The sequence below is a fragment of the Pelobates fuscus genome, chromosome 1 (assembly GCF_036172605.1).
Source record: "Pelobates fuscus isolate aPelFus1 chromosome 1, aPelFus1.pri, whole genome shotgun sequence".
Lineage (NCBI taxonomy): Eukaryota > Metazoa > Chordata > Amphibia > Anura > Pelobatidae > Pelobates > Pelobates fuscus.
The window spans coordinates 331,856,320-331,882,621 of record NC_086317.1 but is presented as its reverse complement, the minus strand read 5'-3'; positions in this window follow the sequence as shown (position 1 = coordinate 331,882,621).

Genomic DNA, 26,302 nt, shown 5'->3' with positions numbered 1-26,302 from the left:
GTGCGATTTGTGATAGATAGGGCAGTTGATAATATTCCATTCACTTTAATGCAGGCCGTGGGGGGTTAAGTAGATAGCATTTATCCACGTCAGCCATCTCAAGCCAAAGCCTAAGCATTCTAGGGTCAGCGTGAGGAAGGGCCAGTCCACCCTGTCGAATGCCTTCTCAGCATCGCCGGTACCCCCCACACACACCCACTGTATCAAATTGATAACTTTAGTGGTGTTATCTTCAGCCTCTCAAGCAGGGACGAAACCCACTTGGTCAGGATGTATCAGGTGGTTGAGAAGTGGTCTTAACCGTGTTGCCATCATCTTTGTGAATAACTTTATATTGTAGATCCTCTAGGGTGAAAGGGGCATCAGTGTCTGGCTATCAGACTGTGAGAGTGTTCTGTCTAAATGTCACTCAAGATAGGCCCTCATCATGTCTCTGTCTGGGGGGGTATGTTTCAGGTTATATAGAGAGTGGTAGAAGTCGCGGATGGCGTCCGCAATATCTTCAGCAGTGTGTGCCAAAGTGCCATCTGTCTGCCTAATCTTAGGAATGTATGTGTGTTGTTGTTGTGTTTTTATTGCCGAGTCCAGAAGTTTACCACATCTATCACCTTGGGAGTAGTAGCGTTGTTTGGACCACAGTAATGCTTTTTTGGTGGTGTCATTTACCAATATTTTAAGTTCAGTTCTAAGATTCGATAGTTTGCGGAACTCTGCATCTGAGAGAGAGTTTTTGTAGGAATCTTCTAGCGTATTTATATTTCTGATCAGTTGTTTCCTAGTCTTGGACTTCTCTCGTTTTAGGTGCCATCCCCATTTGATTCATTCTCCCCTAATGACACACTTGTGTTCCCCCACTGTGTGGTCGGAGTGGTGTCGGGAGTTTTGTTGAGTTTGAAATAGTTGATAATGGACCCTGCTATGGCCATATTGATCACTGAGTTTTGTAGGAGATGAGGGTTTAACTTCCACTGGTATTCAGTTGTAGGTATTGTCGAAATGGTCAACGACATGTATATGGGGGCATGGTCTGACCATGTGATATTGCCTATGTGTGCCTTACAAATGAGCGTCAAGTCTTTATGCTCTGTGAGGAATAGGTCTATTCTCGTGTACGTGCGATTTGGAGTAAAATAGAATGTGTAATCTTTTGTATTGGGGTTGAGGATTCACAGCAATCTATCAGCTGGTTGTCATGTAGTATTTTACGCATCTGTGCTCTGGCAGAGGCCAAATAAATTGGATTTGGGGCTGTGCTATCCCATTGAGCGTGAATGGGACATGCGCTCCTATCAATATGACTACCCCTCTTGATTTTGAGGTTGCATAGTTATTATAGTAACATAGTGGGAAGTGTCTGTGTTTGAATTTCGGTGCTTTTGAGCCCCGAAAATGGGTTTCCTGTACTCACCGATTCTTGTGTGCACTCCCAGGAGGGGGTTCCAGTGTGGAAGGAGGGAAAAGAGAATCCGGAAACAAAACAAAATTTTATAACTGTGTTAAAAGACTGTAGCAATACTTGTAGACGCAACAGCATTGAGAAAGGAGACAGTGCTCGTCCCGTTTACCTCCCAGTCAGTAGGCTGGGGGGGGGTGGGGGTCGTGAGAGATCTGTTAGTATATGTGTAACTGCTTAGGGCTCGTGCACCACTCTTGCCCAATCAAGCTGGGAGTAGGGTGTGGATTGAAGTAAAGATGCGTCGGTCTAGGTCAAGTTATGCCGGTGTCGGTGCTCCTGATGCCGGCTATATGTAAAATAGTTAGGATACCGACCCGATTACCATTGGGGTGATGGTGCTAGTGTGGCGGTGATTATCACATATCTTGTGGTATGCTCTGTAACGGAACCGCTGGCACCCCGACCGGGTACCTTCCGCTGACGCATGCTTCTAGTGCTTTCCGAGGTCTCCAATCACTCCACCTGACACCATAACCACTGCAGACCCCACGAACCCCCGCAGCTTGGTTGGGGTCTCGCCATCTCCACCCACTCTGGACCCAAGACCAGGGTCCAGCTTCCAGTAGGTCGACCTCTCCGAGTACCAGAGAGCAGGAACAGCAACAAGCTCTTAGCAGAGCTTAGTGATTATACCCTCGGGAGTAAAGTGATTATAGCAATCCCCAGAGTGTAGTTCTTCAATCCCCAAACATGAGTCAAAACTTCATGAAGGTACAAGATGATCTGTTTAATCAGCACCAAAGGGCTTTCTTTTATGCAAGTTTTCAGGCCAGAGGCTCACCCCCTGGACCTGGTGGTAAACTGTGAAAAAAGGGACACAAACCAATGGGAACACTAATTAACAAAATAACACTCCCACATACACAGTATGGAAAATACAGTTTTACACAATATTCATAACTTTAAAAGTATACATCACATTCACATAAACATATTCTGAACCAGCATACGCAGTATGCAAACATACGTCAACATCATACAAATTGGTCCAGTGGTTCAAAAGTAAGATGGAAGTCCTTTTTGACCGACTGCAAGCATGGCTTGGGTGTGGTAAACCAATTATCTCCAGGTACAGAAAATATCTCTATTCACAACAACAGCAAAAATACACAAAAATACACAATTCCTATCATCCTGTACAGAACCCCCACATTCAGCTATCCCCAGATAGCTTGGATCTGAGCACTCAATATATCCAAACAGCGCTCAGATCCCACAAACACAGTCAAATCGCCATGGGATTAAAGTTTTGCAAGGGCTGATGAGAGATTGAGGAGGAACAAAGCAGCCAGTTTAAACTGGTCTGGCAGTGTCCCTGGGACAACGCCCTGCTGGAGAACAATGGCATAGGTATTAAAGGGGGAGGGGAAGAGGCACATTCTCCCATGGAATCAAGGGGCAGAAACAGTCTTTTAAAAGTCCCAATATGCTCACATATAGCTTTTAAAGGGCCATACGCCCCAGGGCCATAGTCATGAGGCAGGAGGCTGGCAATCAGGCTCCTCCAAAAGCCAGGGGCAAAGGGCAGTTGGTCACATAAAAATCCAGTGACAAAAGGCATTTTGCCACATGCTCCATATGTGACAGCTTTCAACTGGAGAACCATCCCTTAAGTTTGGATTTTGTCTTTCCCTTATTCCGGCAGGGTCCCAGAGATATGACATTGCAGTAAATTATACACATAAATAATGTATCCCCGTGTCCCACCCTCCCCACCCAACACCCACACAATGGTACATAAATAAATTTCCCTAGCAGGAAATTTTGGTTGGTTCTTCGTGGTGTTGCGGGGGGTGCTTAGGTGTAGGAAACCATGGCTGACTGTGGGCTCGGTTATTACTGCTCCACTCACTGATATAGGTGAGAGGGGGGAGAGGGGGCATACAGTAGCAGGGGGGGGGGGGAAAGGCATGATGTGAGGGAGGTAGGAGGTGAGGGGGGGAGCCCCATAAGGCCTCTGTTGGCCCCCTAAAATCCCCTCTATATGATACCCCAGTCAGATAGTGCCCGGTATAGCAGGGGCGACTTCTCGCCTTTGTCGGCTGCAACAGAGCCCCAAATGGAATAGTTCTTGGCTTAGTATTACAGAGGTGGAGGTTCTCGTCTCGCCCTGGTATTGGGTAGTTGAGAGTGCTGTCTTATTGTAGATCTCTTCACGCTTGATGGAGACTTTCTCCGTTGTTGCTAGGGCAGGGCTTGCGTGGGTGGCTGTGGCGTTTCCATGTACCAATCCTGGATGGCTGTCTGGGGCAGCCTGAGTCAGTGGAGGAACTCTAGTGAATCCCCCACGGACCGTAGGGTGTACGTGGTGCCTTCTCTGGTTACGGAGAGTGAGAATGGAAATCCCCAATGATACTTTATATTCCATTCCTGTAGCAGCATGGTAATGGGGCGCAGTGCCCTTCGACCTTGTAGGGTGGACCAGACCAGATCTGGAAACAGGGCATGTTCTGCCGCATGGCTGGGGAATCTTTTGACAAGCGTAATATGTCTTCCTTTAACTTGTAGTAGTGTATTCTACATATAATGTCTCTCGGTGCTTCTTGTGATAGGCCTTTGGGTCTCAATGCCCTATGAGCTCTATCTAGCAGGACCGGGGAGTAAGGAGGTCTCTGCCAGATGTTGTTGAACAGTGCTTGTAAGCTTCTGGTAGGCCTCACAGCCACAAGTTGTTACGATGGCTTCTGTTGTCCAGGTCCTCTTGGTTCCTGGCCATAGTGACAAATTTGTGTTCGATACCCTCTTGCCTGGTTTCTTGGGCTTGTATAGCTGCTATTGAGTGAAAGTTTTCATCTTTCAGTTCACCCATTATTTCCATATATTTCGTACCTCCTTTGCGACACTGGAGATTTGCGCTTGCATGCACTCCTCTAGTTGTGCCAGCATAGAAGCCAGATCTGATTTTGTGGTTAAGTATGCAATATTTCTCTTAGATCAGCATCTCTGGGCATGGCCGGGTGGTCCGAGAGTGCTGGGCTGTGAGGAGGTATTATTGCAAGGCCGCCGCCATATTGCTGTCGTCGTCCTGTATCAAGCCCGTCATCTTTTCCAGAAAATACTGGTCTAAATCTCTGGATTTTTACTGGAGCCTGGTTCCAGGTGGTCCTGAGAGGTAGTGGGTTTCTTTTTGTTCACCATATGGTTTGGGGTAATCGGGCGTTGAGTTATTGGAGCGTCGGGAGCACACGCGGTATGCAACCGTTTACATGGAGTCTCAGGACACGCCCCCTTGTGTGTTGCCTTTATCTTAGCTTCTAGTCTCACCACTCTCCAAGGTGGGTATTGATTCTCTCTCAGCATGATCTCATAGTCAAGCACCCGGAGGACCACTAAAGCTGTATATATTATAATGTACATAAAATATTACATAAAATAAATATTTTAAAGCCCACAACAACAGTAATCAATCTGTCACTGGGGGTTTTAGCCCAAATTACTGGAATGGCAATTCCTACAAATAGAGGTACTAGATAGATGTATAACCAGGCCTTAGAGTGGCCGGACTTAACATTAATACAGATAAAGACAGCGTCAGGAATAGCCAAGGTCAGGGATATAGAAGTACGGATGAACGGAATAACAAGCCGTGTCAGGATACTAGAAATACACAAAGTCAGAAACAAGCTGGGTCAGGATACCAGAAATACACAAAGTCAAATACAAGCCCAGGTCAATATCAGGATATAAGAAGACTTAATATTAGCACTAACATGTACAATGATAGAAACCCCGATAAGGCAACAAGTAAGGGCCATAACAGGTCTCAAATAGGTTCAAATGAGTTCCCATTAGTCCATGTCATCTCTGCGACACCAAACAGCGTGCGGTCCCTTTAAGGCGTGACATCATGACAATAATTTTTATTCAGAATGGGTGTAGTTGGTCTGCAAACCAGCAGAGGGAGCCATTCATGGGACCGTAGGTGAGCATAATCCTACTCAGGCCTGGTGGCCACGTGGAGCATTCTGTCGCCATCTAAGTTTTATTATTAAAATATGCCCGTATTTTCACAGATGCACAGGATTTTCAATCATTTCACTGCATATATTCTAGCACCAGATGTAAAGTTGAAAAAAAAATTATATACTCTTAATTAATTTGTTAAAGATGTAACCCAAGGTATTATAGCAAATGCATTCACTGTAATATAGCACATATTAACTGCATCCTTCACACATTCTCTAGCATGTTAATAAAGAATCCTTTAGGTTTCTATTTGACTGTCAAATATTTAATTAACCCTCACTCAACAAACATTGGTACAGGTATAAGAGAGGACAAGTTACATATGGTTTAGTCATATCCCATGTTAAGATTTTTCTTAACTACTTCCATATGCTGGCCATGGGTGGGAGGATTACAAGAGGAACTTATAGCAACTTATAGCAAGTAGCTTTTTTGTCTGTAAATTCAATTGCACCACTAATGGAATGAGTTGTGACTGTCCACACATTTATTTATTTGCACCATTAACCACTGGACATGATTCAAGGGTTAATAAATGGTGCTTAGATAGGTCCCTTCCTGCATTTTAACTAACATCTGTATCACAGTACTAGTAGCATGGGAGTTATTAGTTATAGCGCAAAATATATGCTAAAGGGACAATCTAAACACCCCAAAAATTCAACATAATGTATCTCATGTTTAAACTTCCCTTATTGCACAGTGTGTTTAATTTAGAAATCCTTATCTCCTGCTTTGTTAATTAAGTGTTAGAGCAGCCTATTTTCTCTGATTAAAGTTCAAGTAACTTAGCAGAAAATTAGTTCTTCTTTTCTGTGAGATTGCGTTGAACTTAAAACATTTTTGAAGTAGGTTGTGTGATTCAAATGAGACCCCATGTTTTTTAGAAGCCTTAGGGTTGAAGCCCTATCTAGTGATGCTTTTGCCACTATGCAGGCTATTTAACAACCATTGTTATTGAAACAGTTTGGATTGTTTTTAATTGCAGCGCACATGCAAAAAGATGATATTCACTCACAATGTGAGCTTGTAGATCATAGTCAACAAACCTATTGCTCATCATGCTCTGACTTTTTTTTAAATGTATCTACACAGAACAAAATTATGAACTCAACACTTTTGTTTTTGCCCCAATTTTTCATGAGCTGAACTCAAAGATCTAAGATTTTTTCTATGTACACAAAAGGCCTATTTCTTTCAAATATTGTTCACAATTCTGTCTAAATCTGTGTTAGTGAGCACTTTTCCTTTGCCAAGATAATCCATCCACCTCACAGGTGTGGCATATCAATATGCTAATTAGACAGCATGATTATTGTAAAGGTGTGCCTTAGGCTGGCCACAATAAAAGGTTAGTCTAAAATGGGCAGTTTCATCATACAGCACAATGCTACAGATGTCGCAAGTTTTGAGGGAGCGTGCAATTGGCATGCTGACTGCAGGAATCTCCACCAGTGCTGTTGCCCGTGAATTGAATGTCCATTTCTCTACCATAAGCCATCTCCAAAGGTGTTTCAGAGAATTTGGCAGTACATCCAACCGGCATCACAACTGCAGACAACATGTAACCACTCCAGCCCAGTACCTCCACATACAGTATCTTCACCTCGTATGAACTGTCAGAAACCATCTCAGGGAAGCTCATCTGCATGCTCGTCGTCCTCAGTGGGGTCTTGACCTGACTGCAGTTCATTGTTGTAATTGACTTGAGTGGGCAAGTGCTCACATTGGATGGCATATGGCACTTTGGAGAGGTGTACTCTTCATGGATGAATCATGGTTTTCACTGTATAGGGCAGATGGCAGACAGCGTGTATGGCTTTGTGTGGGTAAGCGGTTTGCTGATGTCAACTTTGTAGATCGAGTTGCCCATGGTGGCAGTGGGGTTATGGTATGGGCAAGCGTAGGTTATGGACAATGAACACAGATGCATTTTATTGATGGCATTTTGAATGCACAGAGATACCGTGATGAGATCCTGAGGCCCATTGTTGTGCCATTCATCCACAACCATCACCTCATGTTGCAGCATGATAATGCACAGCCCCACGTTGCAAGGATCTGTACACAATTCCTGAAAGCTGAAAACATCTCAGTTCTTGCATGGCCAGCATACTAACCAGACATGTCACCCATTGAGCTCTGGAACGGCGTATATGACAGGGTGTTCCAGGTCCTGCCAATATCCAGTAACTTTGCACAGCCATTGAAGAGGAGTGGACAAACATTCCACAGGCCACAATCAACAACCTGATCAACTCTGTGCGAAGGAGATGTGTTGCACTGCCTGAGGCAAATGGTGGTCACACCAGATACTGACTGGTTTTCGGACCCCAGCGGTCCCCTCCAATACAGTAAAACTGCACATTTAAGAGTGGCCTCTAATTGTGTCCAGCCTCAAGGCACACCTTTCAATAGTCATGCTGTCTAATCAGCATCTTCATATGCCACACCTGTAAGTTGGATGGATTATCTTGGCAAAGGAGAAGTGCTCTGTGGCGAAAGTGACCTCGCCACTGTTTTTTGGAGGGGCCTGTTTGCCAGCCTCTTGCCATGTGACTCTGCCCCCTGGGCTTGTGACTCTGGCCCCTGGGCTTTTGGAGGGGCCTGTTTGCCAGCCCCTGGGCGTTTAAAATCCCTATTTGGGCTTATGGGATTTGTATACCCTCGTTCTGCCCCTTCAAATACTCTGGGGAAAGGATCTGCACTTTTGCTATGGCACTTCGGATGCAGCCAAAATGCCAAAGTAGAAGTGGCCGCCATTCGACAAATGCCATTTTAATTCAGCCAAACGTGGTCAGCAGTGTTTTGCCGTTTAGTTAATGGAACTAAAATTGGATACTCGACGGCACGAACACCGCTGATGTTTTTTACGTTCTTTTCTAACTCTATTACTTCGAATGGAGTCAAACGGCGTTCGACAATTTGAACGCCACATTAACATTGCTATTTGCACGAACGGCACCCGTTCGTGCATTCAAATGATATTTGAACTGGGATGAAAAGACCGGCTGCACAGCCCAAATCTGTGGAACTGTTTTGGGCATGAAAGTGTGCTTCCAGCTAACTCCCGAACAGCTGAACGGATTTGAATGAATTTTGGATATGTTGTTCCCATAATTATGCTGGTTCTATAAATGTAAATGTGATGTATAGTTTTAAAGTTATGGGAAATGTGTAAAAATCATATTTTTCTGCCTGTGGTAATTTTGTTAGTCCATTGTGTTGAGGTAATTGTATCACAGGCAGAGGGGAGGGTTTGTGTGCATTAGCTGGGAGTGTCTGACTGTACTGTACATTGTTGATTGGCTGTTGCAACTTTGTGTCCTGTATTCCACAAGGTCCACGTGGGTGGTAACCTTATGGAGAAATGTGTATAAAAGAAACAATAAAGCCCCAGCTCAGTCTGTTCCTTCTTACACTCCAAAACTGTGTGTCGTCCTTTTATTGGAAGGAAAGAAGATTTGCTCCTGCGTCTGCTGTTCCAGCTTTCAGGAGATTTAAGGGAAGAAGACTTGCTCCTGTGTCTGCTGTTCCAGCTTACAGGAGATTCACCAGGGAAAGTCCTTGTAAGGACTAGAGCTAATTCCGCATTTGGTTCCAGGGCCCCAGTCCAGCCACAGCGACTGGGGGCAGAAGTGCTGCGGTTTGTCCCCTGTTCCATCTAGGAAGGAGTCCTTTGGTGGAGGTACCCAGCCAGGGTTCAGGGAGCTCTGCTACATGCTCACTAACACAGATTTAGACAGATTTGTAAACAATATTTAAGAGAAATAGGCCTTTTGTGTACATAGAAAAAGTCTTAGATCTTTGAGCTCAGCTCCCGAAAAATTGGAACAAAATCAAAAGTGTTGCATTTATAATTTTGTTCAGTGTAGTTTCAAGAATTTTATACCATATAAGTTATATTTTGTAATATTTTTTCACTTTATTTCAAAGTTTATGTTCTATGAAATTATGTTTCTTAGACAGAAAGGGACAACTCTCATTTGAGCTTTTGTCAAGAATTTTCCTAACGTCCTGTTCTAGATATGGAGACACCTATAACCTTATTTCATTATTTTAACATGATTTCAAACAACTTATACATACACAGACTAATAGTGAGGAAAAAATGGGGAAGGAATAGCGCTACAGTACTGATCACAAGAGGAGATAAAGCTGCACACCTGAAGGGAAGGGTAACCCTCAGACCCTTCAGAAAATGGAGAGAACAAAAGACAACAAATACAGGGTGCACTAAATGGAACAATGGGAGATGAAAGTAAAAGTCTCTTTAGGTACAATGTAGACCTTGGGGGAATATTCTTTTGTTCTTGCTTTGAAATCTCAGTGGTCGAATATGGATTGCAAAAGCAGAGAAGGGAGATCAATAGTGCAAAACCGTAATGAGGAATGGATCACGAACAACACAGAAGTGGAGAAGTGCCAACTTACAATTTAAAGAGCTATGCCCAGCTCTAGGTAAATCAGCATACAGTGGTATTTAATACTCCCCACATGTAGGATATTACTGGACAATTGGAGGTGTCTTCTCAAGATTCCTTACACCATCTCAGATAAACGTCAGCATATAAAATACATTCAAGAACAAAAGAATATTCACCCAAGGTCTACATTGTACCTAAAGAGACTTTTACTTTCATCTCCCATTGTTCTATTTAGCGCACCCTGTATTTGTTGTCTTTTGTTCTTTTTTTTTTTTTTTTTTTTTTAAATACATTTTTCTTTATTTTCAAAGGCATAAAGAGTATGGGGTACAGAAGAGAATAGGGGACATTCAGGTATTACATAAAGGGTGAACAATACAAATGCACATAGTTAGATACTGTACTTTTCCCCTTACATTCAATCCAGCTTTGGGACGAGTCTGCGCCATGAGGTTTTGGTGTTACAGATGAAATACTAGGGAGGAAGGTGTCCCCAGCGCAGCTCTTTCCTTGAGGGGTTGTATAACTATGGCAGGTTTAACCTGAAGTGGGGTAGTCTAGGGGGAAGTGGAGGTAACAAGGGAAAGGAGGTAGTGGGAAATTGTTCTGCCTCGTAACCTCTGAAACATGTCTAGTAGGTTCTCCTATAGTGCCAGATTGTAATAGTCTTGGTCTACGTACGGATGGTCAATCACTTAGCTAGGATGGGTGAGTTCCGATCATCTCCTGGGGAGTTATTCCAAAATTTAAGCCACGGCCCCCATATTTTAAGGTATTTATTCCGCTTCCCCACTATTGACCAATGTATTTCTTCCAGTTCCCTTGTGCATTCAACCCGTCTTATCCATTGTTCCCTACATGGCATGCTGGGTCGCCGCCAGTGCGTTGGCACTAGGGCGTTGGCTTCCCCAAGTAGTGTGTGTAGGAGTCGTTGTTTATGAGGATCCTGGAAGGAGCGGGGCCATCCTAGTAAAACCTGGGATGGGGTGAGGCCTGGTCTCAACGTGAGAATGTGTGCTATGTCAGCTAGTATAACCTGCCAGTATGGCTGTATGGTTGGACAGCTCCACCAGATGTGTTCTATGTCACCCAAACCCTCAGAGCATCTCCAGCATTTATCGCTAACGGAGGGCCAGAATGTGTGGAGTGTAGCTGGGGTCCTGTACCATCTAGTGACTCTTTTGTAGAAGGTCTCTTTACGGGCCACACTAACAGGAGTTTTGATCCCTGTTCTCATAATGTCTGTCCAGTCCCTATCCGACATATGAATGTGGAGATCTCTCATCAATTTCTGTTGGAATGGAAGCGGAGTCTGCTCCCTGTCAGCAGTTTGGAGAATACGGTAAATTTTTGACAAGGGACGTTTTGGAGCGACTTCTGGGTTACATAGGGTTTCAAAGGGGGTGTCCTCCCTTGGGCGCCAGAAGGGGATGACCGACCTATTTAAGAAGTTTTTAAGTTGTGTTCTGCCCATTATGTCGAGGAGCGTGTCCTGCTTGTTTCGCCTGGCAAGAGCCTTTAATGTAGGTGGGTTACCAGCTTCCAGTACCTCTGTGATGCCTGGATTTGGCGATCCCGTGAGTCTTGATAGGATGGGGCTGCCCTGTCCTCGCTGGAAATCTGGGTTATCTGCCAGGGGGAAAAATCTTGAGAGTCCTGGGGATAGACCCCATGTGTTTTTGTAACGCCTCCACAGTGTTAGGATATTGTGTGTGAGTGGGTGATGAGTTGGTGATAGTCTTTTAAGTGAACATGTTTGCCACGGTAGTGTATGGAGGGGGAGCTGTACAAAGCTCTGTTCTAGGTCGTACCATGATTTTTTCCTACTAGTGTTTGTCCATTCCTTTATACGGGTGAACAATACCGCAACATAATATTTGTATATGTGGGGTAGACCCAGGCCACCGCTCTCTATGGCGGATGTTAGTGTGGAGTAGGCTATTCTAGCCGGTTTGTTGCCCCAGGTATAGTGGAGAAACAGTGTTCGCATTTGTCTAAAAAAGTCTCTAGGGAGTGGAATTGGCAGAGCCTGGAATAGGTAAAGTATTTTCGGGAGGACCATCATCTTCAAGATGTTGATCCGACCCATGAGTGAGAAGTGGGGGAGGTCCCATTTATGGAGGTCTTGCTTGATGTTGTTTAGGAGGGGAATGTAGTTGAGTTTGTATAGGCCTTTGGACGGTGCGGTTAGTTTGATTCCCAGGTAAGTCAGCCCGGTTCGTGTCCATGGGAAGGCGTGAGTGCGTTGTATGAGCGTCTGTAGGGCCGGTCGTACAGAAATCCCTAGGATTTCGCATTTGTCGGCATTTATTTTAAAATTAGAGAGGGCCCCGAAGAGTCCTATCTCAGTTTGTATCTGCGGGAGTGTTTTTATTGGGTCGGTGATCGTGAAGAGGACGTCATCCGCAAATGCTGCAACCTTCGTCTCACCTCCAGGGTACCTGTACCCTTGTATGTTAGTGTTGTTTCTGATAGCCGTTAAAAAGGGTTCCATAGCGAGAACAAATAAGAGGGGTGAGAGAGGGCATCCCTGGCGCGTACCGTTATTAATCTGAAAGGGTGTGGATAAATGGCCATTGACCCTGACATGGGCGGACGGTCCCCTGTATAAGGTTTGTATCCAGTTCCTCATTCTCGGACCGGTCCCCAGGACCTCCAGGACCATGAACAGATAAGACCAATCCACCCTGTCAAAGGCCTTTTCTGCGTCTATCGCCATAAGCAGTGTTGGTGTGTCCTTCACTGTCGCCCCGTGGATGACATTTAATATTTTGTGGTGTTGTCCCTGGCTTCGCGGCCCGGGACAAAGCCGGCCTGGTCAGGATGTATTAAGTCTGGCAATAGGGGTTTAAGCCGATTAGCGATCATCTTTGCCATTAATTTTAGATCTAGGTTTATTAATGAAATGGGCCTGTAGCTCCCACATTGCGTGGGGTCCTTGCCGGGTTTGGGGATAATTGTGATCGACGCATTCAGCATCGGGGGCGGTAGCGGGTCACCCTGGGTCAAGCCGTTAAGTGTCTTAAGAAAGTGGGGGATTAATTCCGGTGCTAGTGTTTGGTAGTATCTCGCAGTCAGTCCGTCCGGGCCTGGGCTTTTGCCTTTTGGCAGAGTTTTGATAGCGAGGGACAATTCATCTTGGGAGAAGGGCTTGTCTAGTGTGAGGGCTGTGTCAATAGGGATGGTGTGTGGGAGATTTGAGGCGACATAGTCCCTCAGGTCATTGGGCCGCTGGGCCGGAAGGACCAGATTGTAGAGGTCTTTGTAAAAGGTGCTAAATGTTGTGGCTATGTCTTCAGTCGTATTGCATTGTTTCCCTGTTTTGTCGGTAATTCTATCAATAAACGATCTCTGGCGTTTAGCTTTCAGTGCACGGGCCAGTAATTTCCCGCTTTTGTTTCCTTGTGTGTAAAAGGAACCTCTAGTCAGCTGGACTGCCCTGTGGGCCTTAAGGGATAGTAGTGAACACAGTTCCATACGTAGGGCCGTGAGCGTTTGGAAACGCTCGGCCGTAGGATCTTGTTTGTGTAGGGATTCAGCAGATTGTATATTTGCTGTAAGAGAGTTAAGCTTTTGTGTGCGTTCTTTTTTAATTCTAGATCCCCATTTGATTAGTGTGCCTCTCGTGGCCCCCTTGTGTGCCTCCCAAACCCATTGGTCAGATACGTCTGCAGTGTCATTATCTGTAAAGTAATTGCTTAGTGTCTGCCTTAGGTCGTCCATTACTCTAGGGTCGTCCAGCAGGGTTTCGTTCAGGTGCCAGTGTGTAGTGTGTTGGATGTCTTTCTGGAGGGTGATAGATAGAAATACCGGGGCATGGTCAGACCACGTGATGTTCCCAATGGATGCTTCACTCAGCAATGGAAGGTGTCTATGGCTAAGGAGGAACATGTCAATCCTGGAGTAACTGTTTGCTACTTGGGAGTAATACGAGTAATCCCTCTCTTGTGGGTGTAGTAGACGCCAACAGTCCATTAATTGGTGGGTATGGAGGACATTAGAGAATAGTGCCCGTTGGTGGCGACGGGAGTCAGTGGTCTCTGATGAACTGTCAATTGAGTGGTCTAGTACCATGTTCCAGTCCCCCGCTGCAATGACAACCCCTTCAGCAAAATTTTCTAATTTGGTTAGGCAAGAGCGTATAAAGGGTACTTGGTCTGAGTTTGGAGCGTATACACTCGCCAAAGTTGTAAGCACTCCATTATAGACCCCTTTAACAAATACAAATCTACCCCTTGGGTCAGTTTTGACGCTGATCTCGGTAAAAGCAGCACTGGATGTAATCAGAATCGCCACCCCCCTGGTTTTTCGCTTCGTATAATTGCTATAGTAGGACATTTGAATACGTTTTGTTCTGAGTTTTGGCTTAAATTCCCCCTTGTAATGGGTCTCCTGCAGGAATACTAGGTCAGCTCCCTGCCTGTCTATTTCTTGTGCTAGCATCATTCTTTTCATCGGGGTATTCAGACCCCTAACATTCAGAGACATGAGCTTAGTGTAGGCCATGGTGTCTGTGCGTGTGGCCATTTGGATCAATGTGTAACCATAGGAGTGCGCTTTCTATTGTAGCGCAGATTATGATAGTGGAGGCAGAGGTGGAATGGGCAGAGGGAACTGGGGTAAAACTTGGACTATATACAAAATGATATGAGAGTGTCATACCAGTAGAGAGTTTGGCGCTGCACATGTGGGTGACGCTGTCGTGTCCACAGGCAGTGGTAGGTCGCCTCTCAGGGGGTGGTGACCAGGCGGTCTAACCGAGGGCTAGTGGGGATACTCCTAGGGTGGTTGGAAAGCTGATGACAATGCCCCCATTCTTCTAGGGAATAGGACAATGGAGGGTCTGTGTGATAACATCAACCTCCCTAGGGGCCAGGACCCTACGGGCTGCTAGAACATACATATAAGCGTGTTTCTAATATCTGGTGCCAGAGGGCCTGGTATCGGCATATTCTACATTCTATAACATAATATTGGCAACAAGAAAATATAACATTCAAAACAGGTATACAGTTCAGTGCATGGTGAAGGCATTAAGTCGAGATTTAATGTAAAGGATATGGTAGTATAGCTCTGCCAGAGCTCAGGCCGCTCGATCTCTAGGTGAGGTAGGAACATCGATTCCAGTTTGGGCCTGTCTGCGCCTCTTCCTCTGATTTTTTTGCCATTTGGGTCGTTGCTGCATCTGTGTCGGTGGAGGACCTGTTAGGCCGGTCCAGTCCTCCACCTCGGAGGGCGGCAGGTTCAAGGCTCTCTGGAAGTCAGGTACTTCTGCAGGCGTGGTGATGGTGTGTGTTGTATTCTGATAAGTCACTGTAAGAGCGAATGGAAAGTTCCACCTAAACCTAATTTGTTTCTCCATTAGAGCCTGGGTGACAGGTCGCAGGGCCCTTCTTGCTTGTAGAGTGGATGGTGATAGATCTTGGTATACGGTCACTTGATGGCCGTCGACTGAGAGTTCCTTATCTTGGCGGGCTTTATGGAAGATCTCCTCTTTCAGAGGGAAGTTATGAATTCTGCATATAATATCTCGTGGCCTGTCTGGGGGTAGATTCCTGGGCCTCGCCGCTCTGTGGGCCCTGTCAAACTGGATGGCCGTGTCTGGGGGTCTGGCTAGGATGCGGTTGAAAAGGGTAGTTAATACCTGGATGGGGTTCTCAGTTGTGCCGTCCGGCCCCTCTGGTATGCCTCTCACCCTCAAATTGTTCCGTCGCCCCCGATTGTCAACATCCTCCAGCCTCCTTTGCAGGTGTCTGATGGCTTCAGAGTGTGCCTCCTGTGTAATGTGACATTCAGTCCACAGCCTGTCAGTGGTTTCAGTTTCCTCCTCCAGGGCCTGCACTCTGTCCCCCAGTTGCTGGACATCTGCACTGACTGCTTGGAGCTTTTCGGTAAAGCTGTCTTCCAGCTTTTGAAACATGTCTGTCAGATCAGACTTGGAGGGTAGCTGGGTGATAAGTGCCCTAATGTCGAGTTCTTCAGCTGAGCACTCCGATATTGAGGGGCTGGGCGGGTGGTTTCCTCGTGCGTTTTCCGCGGGCGCCATCTTGCCGCGGCCTCGCGGGTCTGAGTTCTCGGTGAAAAATCTCCGTAGAGACGTTTTAGCAGCCGGGAGATCCGTTGCCGGGGTAGTCCCCGTAGTGCTGCGGTTTTTCTTTGTTGCCATCGCGCGGGTTTGGATGCCGGGTATCCCCTACTGTACTCGGTCAGGTACGGAGCTCAGCGATCATGCGTCCATACACCTCGGTGTCCTGGCCACGCCCCCCGTCTTTTGTTCTATACACAGGCTAATGATGGGTTTAGCAGAAAATGCATAAGTTCATTTAAGAAATAGTAAAGAATGCATCTGTTATTTAAATAAATAAATTAATGCTTTCAATAATTATGTGAACTCATAACCCAATTCTATTTACCATATTCAAGTGATTAAATAGGAGTCTTCAGTTGTAGGAACTATTCTAGCAAATAGAGAGAATTGTGTAGAGATTCTAAAAAATGCTTTGCCAATTATTTGAGAATCACAGAAAGATTGCTGCCATCTTTAGACTCATGTCTATGCTGACTGGAGGATTTTTGAGTTTCTGATGGCATGAGGTGTTTGTTAAGACCATGATCAGGTAAATAGGAGGGTTGCGTAGATAAACATACAACAATATAGTAGGCTATTAAGAATGATTTAATTTCCATATAGATAGTAAGAAAAGATTAATATGAACTTCACAGAAGGTTACCACAACTCAAAAAAATGTTGGTATAAAATTAAGGACTGAAAAGGATAAATCATTGTTATGATTAAGGACTGAATTTTTGGTCTACTTCTGTAAAGTGCAGATAAATGTTTTCTTACTATAATTGTGGAGATGAATATTATGGTGTGTTTTCTTCATAGCCTACTAGTTTTTTGTGTATGCTTAACTACAAACCTTCCTACTTACGGCTCCCTGTGATTCTGTCGGCGTAGCCGCACGGATACATAGCGGCTACGCCGACAGAAAAATCAAATACTTACCTTGGTAGCGGGAAACCACTGCCCGACCTCCTTCTATCCCAGTCCCCAGCAAGTACAGTGTTCCTAGAGAGGCCAGCCGCTGTGGTTCAGTTTTAATAGTGGACTTACCTCCGCCCACATCAAAGATGGCACCAATGTGCATGCGACGTCATAGACGCGCACGAACATTTTGGAGTCAGAGGTCAGAAACAGCCAATTACAGCCTAAGGGTGGTTATTTAAAACCAAAATACCTTTTTGTTAGTGACCTGTCATGGTTTCCACTAACTAGGTTAGCTGAGAATGTGTTCCTGATTTTTTTTCGTTTTTGACTACCCTGATTTCTGGTATTCTTGACTTCTGGCTTTCCTCATTGTTGTGTCTCTTTCAGTGTCCCTGACTTCGGCAAGTATTTTGACTATTCTCAGGTACGTTAAGTCCAGCCATTCTAGATGTTATCCTGAGTCCTAGGTGTGATACTGTGGTGGAATCTCGGTAAAAATAAATTTAGTAGGCCGAGATTACCACGTGGCATGTGTACGTGCATATGCTGACGTATCGATCAGTTGGTTGCACGAGGCAAGATACGATCAGTAGTGTACGGAGCATGTGCAAGAATACAGGATGTAGTATTCCCCTCCTCCATTGTGCTGGACAGGCCATGCGGTCAAGCAGGAAGTTAATTCTTATTTGTATTGATTGGTCAAGAGAATGTGCGGGTGGAGCTTAATATGGGAGGAGTTATGTGCCTATATAAGGAGCCTGCACTATTGTCCGGGGCTCAGAACTTGCTGTATTTTGGTGACATTAGTCCCTCTGAGTCCCGATCGGTGATCCAATAAAGAATCTCTTCCTTCCTGAAGAAACCTGTGTCCATCTCTCTGTGCTTGGCTTCCGTCAGTTTCTCCGGTATCATTTGGTGCATTGGCCGGGAAGCTCATCGTTCAACGGTAGCTGAGAGGCAGAGGCGTGAGACGGTCTATCTTTGCCCACGTTCTCTACGGCTGCACCCCTGAACTTCTGCGTGGACTTCCCTTCGTCTTGGCGCCACTGGTCTGTTGTCCAGGAGATCATCGGCCTCTACGTAAGAAGTGCTGGGGTGTCCCCGTCGATGAGTGTGAACTCAGGTTCAGGAACGAGGAGGTAAGACAACTGCTGTTTTAGACGGCAGACCCACTAGGGGTATACCGATTGTGCGGTAGGCCCATAAGGGGTTATTTGTGTATGGAATCTGCCCCCTCTGTCGGAGGGAAGGAGCGAAGGCGCACCGCTCAATCGAATGCTCTTTAGTCAGACCGTTTGATTTGGTTAGTCAGGCGGGGTTCTGGTGTAAATAGCCCTAGCCGGACACCGGTGTCTTGTCTAGACTAGCGTTCTAGGGTGTATATTACGTTCGCTAGGTCGGAGGGACCGGGAGACTAAGCGGCGCCTGTGTAAATTCGGTTCGCTAGCTCTCAACCTATCTTGGCTAAGTGGGAAGGCGTGTAAATTTGGAACCCACTAGATTTTTGATAGTAATCGACTAAGAGGCGCCTGTGTAAATTCGGTCCTCTAGCTCGCTATATGTGGTGCTTGGGCAGTGTGGCTAACCAAAACGGGTGTACATAGTTTTAGGTAGTCCATTCAAGGTACTGGCCAATAGTTTAGTTGGGAATTGTAAATGTGTTAAAGATTGTTTAGTAAAGTGTATATCTTGTTAGATAGCGCGAGCTCAGCCGTCTAGCGAGAGTGTTAATAGTGTGTTGCTGTATCATAGTGCACGGTACCATAACCCTGTATATTTACTGACACTGTATATAAGTACTAATCACTGTTGTCCATTGCATGTTTAACACCATAACCACTAATAATTGTATTGTGACCTTAAATTGTGCTTTGACCTGTGCTAACCGTACTGTAACCGCTATTTGTAAAAGACGATGTTACTGGGTGTGTTATAGACGGGTAATTCATATATAGAGAATTATAGCGTGGGTGACTGTATAGTTTCGCCAAAGGGCATAATATTGATTATCTAGTGACTGGTGTAACAGCTGTGTGTGTACGGGAATTCCCTGAGTGTTTATTGTGTTATTGTGTACGTTTCACTTGGTAACCGTACCACGTGGTGCTGTTGCCAGAGGAAATGGGTGTGACTGTTGAATAGTACGCGTGCATAGTATTCGTTGTCAACGACGTTCCATTGATAAGTATGGGCGCGTCGGAGTCAACGATTCCGGATCCCTTAGGTTGTATGGTAAAGAATTTTAAAAAGGGATTCAAAACATGTGATTTTGGGGTTAAAATGTCTCCTGTACGTTTGGTCACTTTGTGTACTAGGGAGTGGCCTACTTTGGTTGCGGCATGGCCGCCACGTGGCAGTTTGGATCCAACTCTGGTACAGCGCGTACACGTGGCTGTATCGGGTAGGCCTGAACTTTACGGGCAGTTTCCTTATATTGATTGTTGGAGACAGGCCGTAAATGACTCGCCAAAATGGATTCAGACATGCCACGAGGAGCAATGTCGCCTCATGGTGGCTAGGACTTGTTTGTCCACTAGGACTGGTGTTAGGCCCATTTTGGACACGCCCCCTGAGTCCGAGATCCCTTTGCCGCCCCCTTACTTTCCTTTAAGAGGAAGTGACGCGAATGCAGGAAGTCCTGCACCCCTTCCCCCATTACCCTCATCCACTTCCGCTTCCTCCTCCAGTACAGAATCCACCCCCTCCCGTACTAAATCTCCCCTTCCGGAACCAGAACCAACCCCCATTAGATCTGAATATCCTGATTTGGCGCCACTTCAGACTTCCGGTCAAGCGTCTTCTAGCTCGGCTCGAAGTGTTCTATTTACTAACTTTTCCCAAAACCAAGCTCCCACATCCTCATGCTTTATTACCCCCCGACCGGAACCTCTAACTGACGCCCCTCCACGTAGCCCCATACTAACCCGACAACTGACCGGTACCCAACAATTAAAACATTATCAGATGCCTCTTCGTCTGAATCCCGGGTCAGCCTATATCGATGCCGCAGGTCAAATGGCACATGCTGACCCAGTCTTCGTATATGTCCCGTTCACGACTACCGATCTCTTGAATTGGAAGACCCACAATTCCTCGTACACTGAGAAACCACAAGCTATGACCGATCTGTTCACCTCGATAGTTCAGACACATAACCCGACATGGGCTGATTGCCAGCAGTTATTAATGACTTTGTTTAATAATGAGGAAAGGACAAGGATTAATCAAGCGGCCATTAAAGCGCTAGAGGATAGAGCCCGTGCTTTGAATCAAGCCAATCCAGCAGCATGGGCCGCAACACATTACCCTAACACCGATCCCGACTGGAATGTAAATGGCGCAGATATGGTTCAACTCAGAGCCTATAGAGACGCTATAATTGCTGGCATGAAAGCCGGAGGGAAGAAAGCCATTAATATGTCGAAGACAGTTGAGGTGATTCAGAAAAGTGATGAAGCGCCCAGTGTCTTTTATGACCGATTATTGGAGGCATACCGCTTGTATACCCCCTTTAATCCGGAAGACGCAGATAATTCCCGAATGGTGAACTCCGCCTTTGTCAGCCAAGCTTACGGAGATATTAAGCGCAAGCTACAGAAGTTAGAAGGGTTTGCAGGTATGTCTATCACCCAACTAATGGAGGTAGCGAATAAAGTGTATATGAATAGGGAAACAGAAAGTAAGAAAGAGGAAGCGTAAAAAGGCTGATATGCTAGCGGTAGCGATCGCAGGCGTAGATAGACGGGGCCCAGATAGAGGCGATAGTAGATGGAATAGGGAGCCTTTGAGTAGGAATCAGTGCGCGTATTGCAAGGAAGAAGGGCATTGGAGGAACCAGTGTCCACAAAGAGAGCAGTACGAGAGAGACCAACCCAGGGCAGGTTACGGAAACTTTAGAGGCAGAGCGAGAGGTAGAGGAGGCCCCGGAGGGAGTAATGGTAATAGAGGGAGCCATGGGAACAGAGGAAGTGTTAGGGAAGATAGGTATTTTCCAGCAGCGCAAAGGTCCCGCGATAGAGAAGGTAGGGACTTTGTAGGATTGGCTGACACGGTCATGGAGGACTATTGATACCGACCGGGCTCCATCCCCCTTGGTCGAGCGGAGCCTATGGTCGATGTATCAATAGGGGGAAAAAGGAGTGCGTTCATGATCGACACTGGTGCTGAACATTCGGTGGTGACTAATCTAGTTGCTCCTCCATCTGGAAGAACTATTACTGTAATAGGAGCAACTGGAAGAAGTGCTGAAAAACCGGTTCTTAAAAGTCGACTCTGTACATTGGGAGGCCACGTAGTAAAACATCAATTCCTTTATATGCCTGAATGTCCAGTCCAATTGCTGGGACGTGATATGCTATCTAAATTACAAGCGCAGATTACGTTCCTACCAAATGGAACAACATCCTTAAAGTTTAATGGACCTTCAGGTATTATGACATTATCCGTACCAAAGGAAGAAGAGTGGCGACTTTATACAGCGTTGACTAGCCAAAACCCTAGGAGTGATGAATCCTTATTCAACATACCAGGAGTATGGGCAGAGAACAACCCACCAGGACTGGCCCGCAATATTCCACCTATTAAAATCGAACTAAAACTTGGGGTTTATCCAGTAAGCCTAAGACAATATCACATCCCGCAGAAGGCTAAGAAGAACATCCAATCTTATCTGGATAAGTTCATACGGTATGGTATCCTAAAATTCTGTACTTCCCCCTGGAACACCCCATTGCTGCCTGTTCAAAAGCCCGGTACAGATGAGTATCGACCTGTGCAGGACTTGAGAGCAGTCAATGATGCGGTTGTTAGTATACATCCAGTTGTACCCAATCCATATAACCTGCTTGCTTTAATTCTGGGCGGGGCTACTTATTTTACAGTCTTAGACCTCAAAGATGCCTTCTTTTGCCTCCGAATTGCCGCAGAAAGTCAATGTATCTTCGCTTTCCAATGGGAAAACGCTGTAACGGGGTCAAAACGCCAAATGACCTGGACAAGACTGCCCCAAGGGTTTAAAAATTCACCTACCCTATTTGGTTCAGCTCTAAGTCAAGATTTATTGGATTTCGAGTCCATCCCAGGAGAGTGTGTATTGTTACAATATGTAGATGACTTGTTGATAGCAGCAGTTACAAAGGAAATATGTCAGCAAGCAACGCACGATCTACTACACATTCTCTGGAAGGCAGGATACAAGGTGTCTAGAAAGAAGGCTCAGTTGTGTTTGCCAACTGTCAAATATCTGGGATTCCATATCTCTGAAGGTCAAAGAATTATGGGGCCAGAGAGAAAAGAAGCTGTGTGCCAAATACCGATACCCAAGAATAGAAGACAAGTGCGAGAATTCTTGGGGGCAGCAGGCTTCTGTAGGATATGGATTCCCAGCTACGCGATACTGGCAAAACCTCTGTATGCAGCTATCAAAGGTACAGAGCACGACCCCTTCTTATGGACTCAAGAACAGCAAACGGCATTTGAAGATGTGAAGAAGGCTTTGATGAGTGCCCCAGCATTAGGTCTACCTGATCACACACGACCATTCTACCTGTATGTACATGAGCAAAGAAGAATGGCTGTGGGAGTATTGACACAGTACTTGGGATCATGGCAAAGACCTGTTGCCTATATGTCTAAGCAACTGGATGCAGTGGCCAGCGGACTTCCACCTTGTCTAAGAGCCGTAGCTGCAGCCGCCCTGCTAGTAGCTGAAGCCGATAAACTCACTCTGGGTCAAGAACTTTATGTACGAGTCCCACATGCAGTACAGACGTTGTTGGATTACAAAGGAAATCATTGGTTCAGTAATAGCCGTATGACCAAGTATCAAGCAATGTTGTGTGAAAACCCAAGAGTGCATTTAGAGACTGTAAACACCTTAAATCCAGCTACCCTTTTGCCACAACCTACTGAAAGTCAACATGATTGTTTGGAAGTAATGGATGAAGTATTTTCAAGTAGACCCGATCTTCGTGATTTTCCCATCCAGAACCCCGATGTTCAATATTACACCGACGGCAGTAGTTATGTGAAAGAAGGGATCCGCTAAGCAGGATATGCAGTAACAACAATAGACAAGGTGATAGAAGCCCGGCCACTGGCGAAAGGAACATCAGCACAAAAGGCAGAATTGATAGCACTGACACGAGCGTTACAATTGGCTGAAGGTTTAAGAGTGAACATCTACACGGACTCCAAGTATGCATTTTTAACCACTCATGCCCACGGAGCTTTGTATAAAGAAAGAGGACTATTGAATTCAGAAGGCAAAGAAATCAAGTATGCAGCTGAAATCCTACAACTATTGGAAGCAGTGTGGGAGCCGAAAGAAGTCGGTATCATACATTGTCGAGCGCATCTGAGAGGAGATGGTGATGTAACTAAAGGAAATCGGATGGCAGACAGTACAGCTAAGCGTGCCGCTGAATCGGGAAGACAGGAGTATGTGGGGCATATAGCTGCTCTTATACCAACTCCACTGTCTCAATGGACTCCAGTTTATACAGCTCAAGAAGAGGAGTGGTTAAAAACTGAACCTGGAAAGTATTTGGAGAACAAATGGTATCAGTTAGAAGATGGAAGAATAGTCATTCCAGCATCACTAGCGGTAGAAATTATCCAACATTATCACAACGGGACACATTCTGGGAGAGACAGCACAGAAGAATCTCTCAGAAAACATTTCTACATACCAAGATTGTCCAACTTGACTCAGGCCATTGTACGAAGATGTGTAACGTGTGCTAAAAATAATGCAAGGCAAGGACCAGTAAAGCCACCAGGAGTCCAGTTTATGGGGGGACTCCCCATGTCCGATTTACAAATTGACTATACAGTGATGCCTAAATCGGGTGGACATCGTTACCTGCTGGTAATTGTGTGCACCTATTCAGGCTGGGTAGAAGCATGTCCTACTCGTACAGAGAAAGTGGGAGAAGTTGTGAGATTCCTGCTACGAGAAATAATACCCCGATATGGACTACCCTGCTCTATAGGATCGGACAATGGTCCAGCTTTTGTTCATCAGTGCCTACAACAACTGACTCATATGCTTGGTATAAAGTGGAGGCTTCATACGGCATATAGACCCCAGAGTTCTGGTAAGGTAGAGAGAATGAATAGAACTATTAAGAATCAGTTGTGTATGTGGGAAGTTTAACCTGAGCAATTGCTGTCTTCAAATAGATGACGAAGGGCAAGCAATAGCTGAGCTTACTAGCCATATGGTTAAACTAGCGCATGTGCCTACTCAGGTATGGAAAGGGTATAATCCAAGCAGTTGGTTTGGTAGCTGGTATGAGTGGTTTGGAGGGCTTAAGGCAGTGGTAGGTGGAGTCCTACTGATTTTAATGTTGTGTCTACTCCTGCCGTGTCTTATACCCTTAGTAGTTAGGTCTGTGCAAAGCCTGATAGAAAATATAGCAGGGAGGAAGGCTGCTGCACAGATAATGGCAATTTATAAATATAAGGCTCTAGATCAGGGAGAACCAATGCAGGAAGATGAGTGTTGAAGATTCACATCATAAGATAAGTCTGGTCTGGTTCAAGGTAACTTGCGGTGTATGCAAACTAAGGTTAAGTAATGCCTCAAGTAATTGTGAAATATCAAGAGGCATCAAAGGGGGGAATGTGGTGGAATCTCGGTAAAAATAAATTTAGTAGGCCGAGATATATAGTATATGCTGACGTATCGATCAGTTGGTTGCACGAGGCAAGATACGATCAGTAGTGTACGGAGCATGTGCAAGAATACAGGATGTAGTATTCCCCTCCTCCATTGTGCTGGACAGGCCATGCGGTCAAGCAGGAAGTTAATTCTTATTTGTATTGATTGGTCAAGAGAATGTGCGGGTGGAGCTTAATATGGGAGGAGTTATGTGCCTATATAAGGAGCCTGCACTATTGTCCGGGGCTCAGAACTTGCTGTATTTTGGTGATATTAGTCCCTCTGAGTCCCGATCGGTGATCCAATAAAGAATCTCTTCCTTCCTGAAGAAACCTGTGTCCATCTCTCTGTGCTTGGCTTCCGTCAGTTTCTCCGGTATCAATACTATTCTGTGTGCTGGATCAACTTTAATTCTGACATTACGTTGTGGCCATAGATCCTGCAGATTTGTGTCAGCACATAGTAGCTTGCGAGAGAAAGCTAGAGGAAAATGATCACATTTTTAAAACCCAATACTATCCACAGGCACCCCACCAATCAAGATAGACCCATGTTGGAGGGACATGCATCACTTTAGCTTTAAATGAAACAGTTGCCTCACCCTGCAGCCTGAAAAAGCAGATATATAATATTTTCATGTTTATCTGTCTTTTTCTCATTTTTTTATTTTTCCTTTTCTTTTCTATTTTCCTTATTTTATCTATTCTTCTCTCTTTTTTTCTATTTACAAGCTGAAGCAATTATTGTTACATATTATTCATCTGAGGTTATCTAAGCATTTACAAATACAACAAACAGGGAAAATAATAAAAAAATCAAATGTATAATTGTATTATATTATTATATTATGAATAATCATATATTTCATCACACACACACACACACACACACACACACACACACATATATATATATATATATATATATGATTTATCAAAATATTTTTTTCTCTCTTCCCTTCCTTCCCCTCTCCATAATTACCCCCCTCTTCCCCCTTCTTCACTTTTCATTGTCCTTCGCTTTTAACACCAATCCAGGAGGACCAGGGACAAAACAGCATGGGAAAATGAATAAACACTGATTCTACTGGACCACCTTCAACTGGTGGCATAGAACCTCCGGGTTATAAGTACTCTGAGATGTTTTGTAAATTCTTTGTTTGTTGCAGTCCTGGCCTGAGAATGAACACCTATCTCTGGAAAACGTACTCTTTTACATTGCCTGGTCTGTTTCAAAGTGATCTTTAATTTCACAATACACAAAATCAAATACGTCCTCAATTTTCTCCCAGTTCTGAACGAACTTTGTGTGCTTGGCACACCTAATTGTTAAGAGGATCTTACCACCCCGTTGCACTCCACTCTTTCAGGACAGTTTATAATCTCTTAAAATGCATAAAAAAGTCTCAGTTTGGTGTGCTGGGTTAGCTGGGTTAGCTGCCCTCTCTGTTGAGGGTGCAATTGCCTCCTCAGCTTTCGCCAAAGGAGCCTTCCTTTTGGCTATCCTTCACTCTGCAGATTGGTTCAAGCAGGAAACTTTCCAAACTTTCTGCTACTCTTTTTCTTCGAATGGAACATTAAAACTGCAAAATATGAAGCCTCCTTTCATAAAATTGTATATTATTCTAGCTATCAGGGGCAAAATAAATGTAATTTTAATAATTACAGGAGGCAAATATTTTTCTAAACAATTTTTTCCACTTTTTATTCTTTAATTTCGTATACATTTTTTTGTCATAGAATACCATTTCATTAACCTAATGTTACTTTTTACATAATTCTGGTCTTTATTCTTTATAT